The 8,180-nt window shown below is 41.8% G+C and overlaps 1 pseudogene; it reads right to left on the bottom strand.

Moving 5' to 3' along the window:
* Positions 1 to 298: 298 nt before the first annotated feature.
* Positions 299 to 7,655, bottom strand: LOC144217831 (keratin, type II cytoskeletal 8-like; annotated as a pseudogene).
* Positions 7,656 to 8,180: the final 525 nt, after the last annotated feature.

The following is an 8,180-nucleotide window of genomic DNA, read 5'->3' as shown; positions in this document are numbered from 1 at the left end:
ATCTGTATATATGTTTGTTAAACATTTCTCTGTTAAAAATTTTGTTTTGTTTTGGGGATTAACAGTCATCTGAGGCTTTATTTGGGAAAAAAAAAAACACTTGAACTGGATTCTAGTAGGGGGCACTGGCAAGAGGGGGTACCCAGTGCAGCAGACTCCCCTCTAAGGGTAGGCTGAGGACCTAGGCTGAGCCTCAGGTATGTCTTCTCTTCCCCACAGCTCCCCTGTATAGCCCCTGCCCACAAAGGCTCTATAGTAGCCACAGCAGTAGGAGGCTGGGAGGGACCACAGTGGTTGTTCACTTGGACAGGAGGACATTAGATGACTTGCACACAAGCTTCCCATTATAGGTCGCAATCTTCACAACCACTGCCATGGAGGAGCTTATGGGCTGAAGGAACTGGATCCCTCACCAAGGCTGAAGGTAGACTGGAAAAAGCTCAGGCCATACTTGAGGCCAGGGCTTGTGATGCTCCAATAAGCCCCCAGTAAGCCTAGCCCAGTAAGCCTCAGGCCCACCTTAGTAGCCACTGGTGGTCTTAGTTTGGATACTCATATTCAGCATACCTAATCCAACCAGCTCTCATTACCTCCAGGAGCTTGTGGTGGGTGGTGATCTCAACATGCAAGGCCAGCTTGATGTTCATAAGCTGTCTCAGCTGCCATGCCATGTCCTGCTTGGCTCACAGCAGGGTGGCCTCCAGCTTGGTCAGTTTGGCCTCGCTGTCCTTAATGTTCAGCTCCCTGCATTAAGCATTAGCTGTGGTGGACTACAAAGCCCTCTGGCCTTTGAAGCCCTTGATCTCAGCCTGGGGTTGGCTGATGTTCTCTTTCACCTTGGAAATCTCCATCTTCTGTTATAGAAGTAATTCCCTTGCTTCCTAGCCAATATATTCATCTCCTCCTACTTAATCTGCTACACAGACTCAGCCTCAGGGCAATTGCAGTTGGCAATGCCCTCATACTGGGCCTTGACCTCAGAGACGATGCCACCCAGGTTCAGGGAGAAGATGTTGTACATGGACAGGACCATGGACATATCTGAGATCTGGGACTGCAAATTATAGATCCCTTCATATAGCTGCCTTAAGAAGCCAATCTTGGGTGGGAGGCAAGATGGTGGAGAAGGAAGGAGCTCTGTACATTTCACTTGCCCCCATCTCTCAAACGGAAAAGACCTGAAGCCATAGGAACCCTTACAGAATCCAGGGGTTTGGGAGGAAATGGAGAGAGAGTCCACTGAGAAAACTTTATAGCATGAGTGCAAACTGAGAAGATAAAAATGGGCCAGGACCGGAGACACGGAGGGAGGGAAGCGAGCCCCCTTTGCGGGGAGACACGGTGAGTCAAGGGGAAAAGGAAGAGCAGCTGAAACTGCTCAAGAAACTGTCTCTGTCCCTGGAGAAGAGAAATACCTCGGCTTGGGACACAGAGGGATCCGATTTCCAGCTGTCCAGCTGACTTTGAGTGGGACTCACTGGTCCCAGGCGACGCTGGGAGAAACCACTCCTCTACTCACCAGCTCGACCTGGAGGGGATGCGGCGCACCTGAAGCCACTCCAAAAGTCTTCTGGTTCAGCTCCATTCCCAGTGGGGAGGTGAGAGGCTTGAAATTGCTCGGAGGGAGTTGGCCTGTGGGTTTATATTTCAGGCGGTATCAAAGGGGTGCGAGGAATAAGATCTGGAAACGAGGCCTGGCTTGAGACATAGAGCATGGCCCACCTCGGCTACACCCGTGGCACAGGGAGACTGGACCCAAAAAAGTGAGCTGCAAAGCTTGGTTTGAGAGGAGACTGGGGTGCCTCCATTTTTCTCCCCACAAACACCAAGGCTGGACCTCGGGGAGCAGCCTACAGGAGGCAGTGGAGGCTAAGACCTGCCTACACCAAACTACACCCATCCTCCCAAAAGAGCTGCCTTTTTTTTTTTTTTTTTTTTTTTTTTTTTTTTACCAGAGCCTGGGACAAGACCAACATGGATGCACTATCATGATTAATTTTAGATCAATTCTTTCTATTCAGATATATTTTCCCTCGTATCATTCATATCCCTCCCCTCTGCTGGACTGGGCACTCTGGTCACTGGTTTGCTTAAACAGTCACATTTAATCCATTCTCTAGATGTATATTCTACACCTCCACCGCTACCTTTCTCTCTCTATTTCTCTCTCTCTCTCCGCAGTAATCAGACTATATAGTTTCTATGAGTAACATTATCTTCATTTCTTTCTCCTCACCTCTTACCATGTTCTCCTCGTTCTCTCTCTGAATTAACCCTCTTAGTCTCTCTGCCTGATCATTTCTCTTCCAATTTTGCTTCCTCCCCACCTTGTCATTTGTCTCTTTGTATATGCTCTTCCATAAGCACTGCATACACCTGGCTCTTTATTTTTACCTAGGAATTCTGGTTTTATGCTTTTAGACTGTCCTTTGTCTTTTGGGGTTTTTTTCTTTTTCTTTTCTTTTCTTCTTTTTAAGTTTTTTTTTTAATTTTTACTTTTATTATTTGTTTTTCCTCCTTCCTCTTTTTTCTTTTTTTCCGTTTTCTTTTTTCTTTTTCTTTTTCTCTTTTGGTTTGCGACTTTGTTGGGTTTGTCTGTGCATTTGTGTGCCTTTGTTCCCTGTGTGTTTCTCTGTCTGTTTTCTTTTCCAGGGCTACCTCAAGAAACAAGCCAAAGTACACATGGTGGGGAATCCCAAATACCACTACGGGTAGGGAAAAAAAATAACGAAAGTCTCAACAAAGAGACCAAGAGACACCATTCAAAGAACACTTCCTGAATGGACAGGCCCTGGACAGTCAAAGAGCCTTCTTTAATACAGCAGTACTAGCAGGGGCAGAGTGCATAACAAGCTTTTAAAACTAACAAGAGACAGAAAGCTAACCAAAATGATGAAATGGAAGAACACTCCTCTAAAGAAATTCCAGGAAGAAATAACAGATAAAAAACTGCTCAAAACAGATATAAGCAACATAACAAAAATTTAGAACAATAGTCATAAAATTGATCACTGGGCTTGAAAAAAGCATGGAAGACATCAGAGAAACTATTGCTACAAAGACTATGGTGCTTAAAAATAATTGTGATGAATTTTAAAATGCTATAAATGAGAAGCATAATAAAATGGAGGCATCCAAAGCACAGATTGAGAGGCAGAAAGGAGAAAGGGGAATTATAAGACACAATTATAGAAAAAGAGAAAAAGAGAGATCAACTGATCCAGGAACACAAAAGGAGAGTTCGAGAGCTGAGCAATACAATCAAACCAAGCAATATCCCTATAATAGGAATTTCAGAAGAGGAAGAGAGAGGGAAAGGTGCTAAAGGAATCCTTGAACAAATGATAGCAGAGAACTTCCCCAATCTGGGGAAGGAAACAGACACTGAAATCCAAGAGACACAGAGAACTCCCCTCAGATGTAACTTGAAATGATCTTCTGCACGACATCTCATAGTGAAACTGGCAAAATATACGGACAAAGAGACAATTCTTTAAGCAGCTAGGGATAAAAGGGCCCTAACTACAAAGGGAAACCTATCAGAGTGGTAACAGACCTATCTACTGAACTTGGCAGGCCAGAAAGGAATGGCAGGAGATCTTCAATGTGATGAACAGAAAAGATATGCAGCCAAGAATCCTCTATCCAGCAAGCCTGTCATTCAGAACAGAAGGAGAGATAAAAGTCTTCCCTAATAAACAAAAATTGAAAGAATTCTTCGCCACTAAACCAGCCTTACAAGAAATCCTGAGGGAGACTCTATGAGGGATATGTTGCAAAGAATGCAAGGTACCAGAGACACCACCACAAGCATGATTCCTACAAAGAACACAGTGACTCTAAACCCATATTTTTTAATAATAATACTGAATGTAAATGGACTAAATGCTCCAATCAAAAGGCATAGGGCAGCAAAATGGATAAAAAAACAAAACCCATCTATTTGCTGTCTACAAGAAACACATCTTAGACCTGAGGACACCTTCAGAGTGAAAGTAAGGGGATGGAGAAATATATACCATGCTACTGAAAGTCAAAAGAAAGCTGGAGTAGCTATACTTATATCAGACAAACTGGAATTAAAAGTAAAGACTGTAACAAGGGATGAAGAAGGGTATTAGAGTAATAATTACAGGGTCTATCCATCAGGAAGAGCTAACAATTATAAATGTCTATGTACCGAACACAGAAGCACCTAAATACATAAACAATCACAAACAGAAACAATCTTATGAATAAGAATGTGCTAATATCAGGGGACTTTAATACTCCACTTACAGCAATGGATAGATCAACTAGACAGAAAATCACTAAAGAAACAATGCACTTGAATGACACATCGGACCAGATGGACTTGACAGATATATTTAGAACTCTACATCCTGAGGCCATGGAATTCACTTTCTTCGCAAGTGTGCATGGCACATTCTCTAAGACAGATCACATACTGGGACATAAAGCAGCCCTCAATAAGTATAAAAGAAATGAGGTCATACCATGCACACTTTCAGATCACAATGCTATGAAACCTGAAATCAATCACAGGAAGAAGTCTGGAAAACCTCCAAAAACATGGAGGTTAAAGAACACCCTACTAAAGAACGAATGGGCCAATAAGGCAATTAGAGAAGAAATTTAATAATATATGGACAAATGAAAATGAAAATACAACAATCCAAATTCTATGGGATGCGGCAAAGGCAGTCCTAAGAGGAAAGTACATTGCACTCCAGGCCTATTTCAAGAAATTAGAAAAAATGCAAGTCGAAAATCTAACAGCTCACCTAAAGGAACTAGAAGGAGAGCAACAAGGGCACTCTAGTAGGTGAGCATTCCCAGTAGGAGAAGAGAAACAATAAAAATCAGGGCAGAAATAAACAATATAGACTCCAAAAAAAAAAAAAAAGAAGAAGAAGAAGTTGAACAGATCAATGAAACCAAGAGTTGTTTTTCTGAAAAAATTAACAAAATTGACAAGCTTCTAGCCAGGCTTCTCAAAAAGAAAAGAGAGAGCACCCAAATAGACAAAATCATGAATGAAAATAGACCTATTACAACCAACCCCTCAGAAATACAAGCAATTATCAGGGGATACTATGAAAAATGATATGCCAACAAAATGGATAACTTAGAAGAAATGGACAAATTCCTAAACACACCCTCACTACGAAAATTCACAAGGGAAGAGATAGAAAATCTGAACAGACCCATAACGAGTGAAGAAATCGAATCAGTGATCAAAAATCTCCCAACAAATAAGAGCCCTGGGCCAGATGGCTTCCCTGGAGAATTCTACCAGACATTTAAATCAGAATTAATACTCATTTTCTGAAGCGATTCCAAAAAAAAAAAACCGAAAACGAAGGAAAACTTCTGGACTCATTCTACGAAGTCAGCATCGCTTTGATTCCCAAGCCAGACAGAGACCCAGCAAAAAAAGAGAACTACAGGCCAATATCCTTGATGAATACGGATGCAAAAATCCTCAACAAGATACTACAAATCGAATACAACAGTACATAAAAAGAATTATCCACCATGATCAAGTGGGACTCATTCTGGGTTACTGAGCTGGTTCAATATTCACAAATCAATGTGATACATCACATTAACAAAAGAAAAGATAAAAACCATATGATCCTGTCAATAAAGAAAAAGCATTTGACAAAATACACCACGCCTTCTTAATAAAGACCCTCAAGAAAGTCAGTATAGAAGGAACTTACTTAAACATTATAAAAGCCATCTATGAGAAGACCTCAGCTAACATAATCCTCAATGTGGAAAAACTGAGAGATTTCCCCCTGAAATCCGGAACACAACAGGGATGTCTACTCTCACTACTATTGTTCAACATAGTGCTGGAAGTGCTAGCAGCAGCCATCAGACAACAAAAGGAAATAAAAGGCATCAGAGTTGGCAAAGAAGTCAAGCTTTCACTTTTCACAGATGACATGTTATTCTACATAGAAAACCCGACAGACTCCACCAGAAGACTACTAGAATTGATCCATGAATTCAGCAAAGTTGCAGGGTACAAAATCAATATAGAGAAATTGGTCGCATTTTTATACACCAATAATGAAGCAACAGAAAGAGAAATCAAGAAACTGATCCCATTTACAATTACACAAAAAAACATAAAATACCTAGGAATAAGTCTAACCAAAGATATAAGAGATCTGTATAATGAAAACTATAGAAAACTTATGAAGGAAATTGAAGACGACACAAAGAAATGGAAAAACATTCCATGCTCATGGATCGGAAGAATAAATATTGTTAAGTGTCACTACTACCCAAAGCAATCAACACATTCAATGCAATCCCAATCAAAATTGCACCAGCATTCTTCTCAAAACTAGAACAAACTATCCTAAAATTTCTATGGAACCACAAAAGACCCCGAATAGCCAAAGTAATATTGAAAAAGAAAACCAAATTGGGAGGCATCACCATCCCAGACTTTAGCTTCTACTACAAAGCTGTCAACATCAAGACAGGATGATATTGGCACAAAAACAGACACAGAGACCAATGGAATAGAATAGAGAACTCATAATTAGGTCCACAAATAATTGCCAGGTAATCTTTGACAAAGTGGGAAAGAGTGTCTAATGGAAAAAAGACAGCTTCTTTAACAGATGGTGCTGGGAGAACTGGACAGCAACATGCAGAAGAAGAAAACCAGATCATTTTATCATACCATATATGAGCACTGGGTGTTACATGGAAACCAACTTGACAATAAACTACTCAAAAAAAAAAAAAGGAGGTAATCTTGGGGCCCCTGGTGGTTCAGTCGGCTCAGAGCCTGGAGCCTGCTTTGGATCCTGTGTCTCCCTCTCTACCACTTCCCTGCTCTCATTCTCTCTCTCTCTCTGTCTCTCTGTCTCTCTCTCTCTCTCTCTCTCAAATTAACACTAAAGAAAATTAAAACCAAAACCAAAAAAAAAAAAAAGAAGCCAATCTCATCAGACAGCCCTTCCAGGCAGGACACCAGCTTCAACTTGTTCATGTAAACTTCCTCTAAATCCTTCTTGATGAGAACAAACTCATTCTCCATGTCTACATGCACTGTGATCTCCTCCTCCTATTGATTCCTAAAGTCTTCCACCAGCCCCTGCATATGGCCAAGCTGCACCTCCAGCCTCAGCTTCTCCTAAGTGTGTCCATCTGCCATGGAAGATTATCAACTTAGTTCTTGTACACATTGCCCATGTTGCTCTGAGCTGTTTTCTGTTACCGTAGAAGGCTCCACTTTGTCTCCAGAATGTTGTTCTGCTGCTCTAGGTACCACACTTTGTCAATGAAGGAGACAAACTTGTTGTTGAGGGTCTTGATCTACTCCTTCTCCTGGGTGTGCACAGTCTGGATGTTGGGGTCCACCATTAGCTTAAGGGAATTAAACAGACTTTTGTTCTCTGAGAGAGCTGTGATGCCCGTCCCCCCATACCCCTGGCCATGCCATAGCCCCAACAACATTCATGTTGGGGACCAGGCCATCTTGCAAGCTGCTGCTGCTGCAGCTGCCCACTCAGGTGAAGGCAGAGGAGGTGATGCAGGCACCAGGCACACTTGTGTATGAATGGCTGCTGAAGGCCTAGGGGCCAGAGGTGGATACCCTAGGACTTCTGGGTCACCCTGATGCACATGGTGAAGGTTGGGGTAGAGATGGGTAGGCTGAACCTGACAGAGGTTTGAGAAGGAGCTGAGAAGCTGTTTTTAGGTGGGTTAAATTTTCTGAATTTACATGTTTTCATAAAAATGTAGAAGGCACACAGAAACTGAACTCTCATTCTTGCATAGTAAAGATTCTATTTTTAAAAAACTACTTTAGTTACAGTTGCTGTGCGATTCAGAATCTCATCATGAAACAGCACACTAAAGTTGTTGAAACAAGTTTAAGGGAAAAACAGTCTATAGAAGTCTAGGCAGAATTCAGTGCAATATGCCATGATGATGCACCCAGGAGCTAGAAAGAGTAAGAAGCTCTTATACCTCAATGTGGACAGGGTAGGAGTTACCAGCCACCAGTAAAGACTACAGTTATAGATGATGAGAACCTCAAAGGGAGCAGCCACTGCTAAAACCTCACTTTGTCAGGGGAAAGGAAAGAGGAAAGAATTACTTTGATCTTTCTTTTTCTTCCCACAATCAGCTCTCATGTTACTAATCCA

This window comes from Crocuta crocuta, unplaced genomic scaffold (genome assembly GCF_008692635.1).
Source record: "Crocuta crocuta isolate KB4526 unplaced genomic scaffold, BGI_CrCroc_1.0 scaffold249, whole genome shotgun sequence".
Classification (NCBI taxonomy): domain Eukaryota; kingdom Metazoa; phylum Chordata; class Mammalia; order Carnivora; family Hyaenidae; genus Crocuta; species Crocuta crocuta.
The sequence above is the reverse complement of the archived record's forward strand: the minus strand, read 5'-3'. Positions and strand labels throughout refer to the sequence as shown.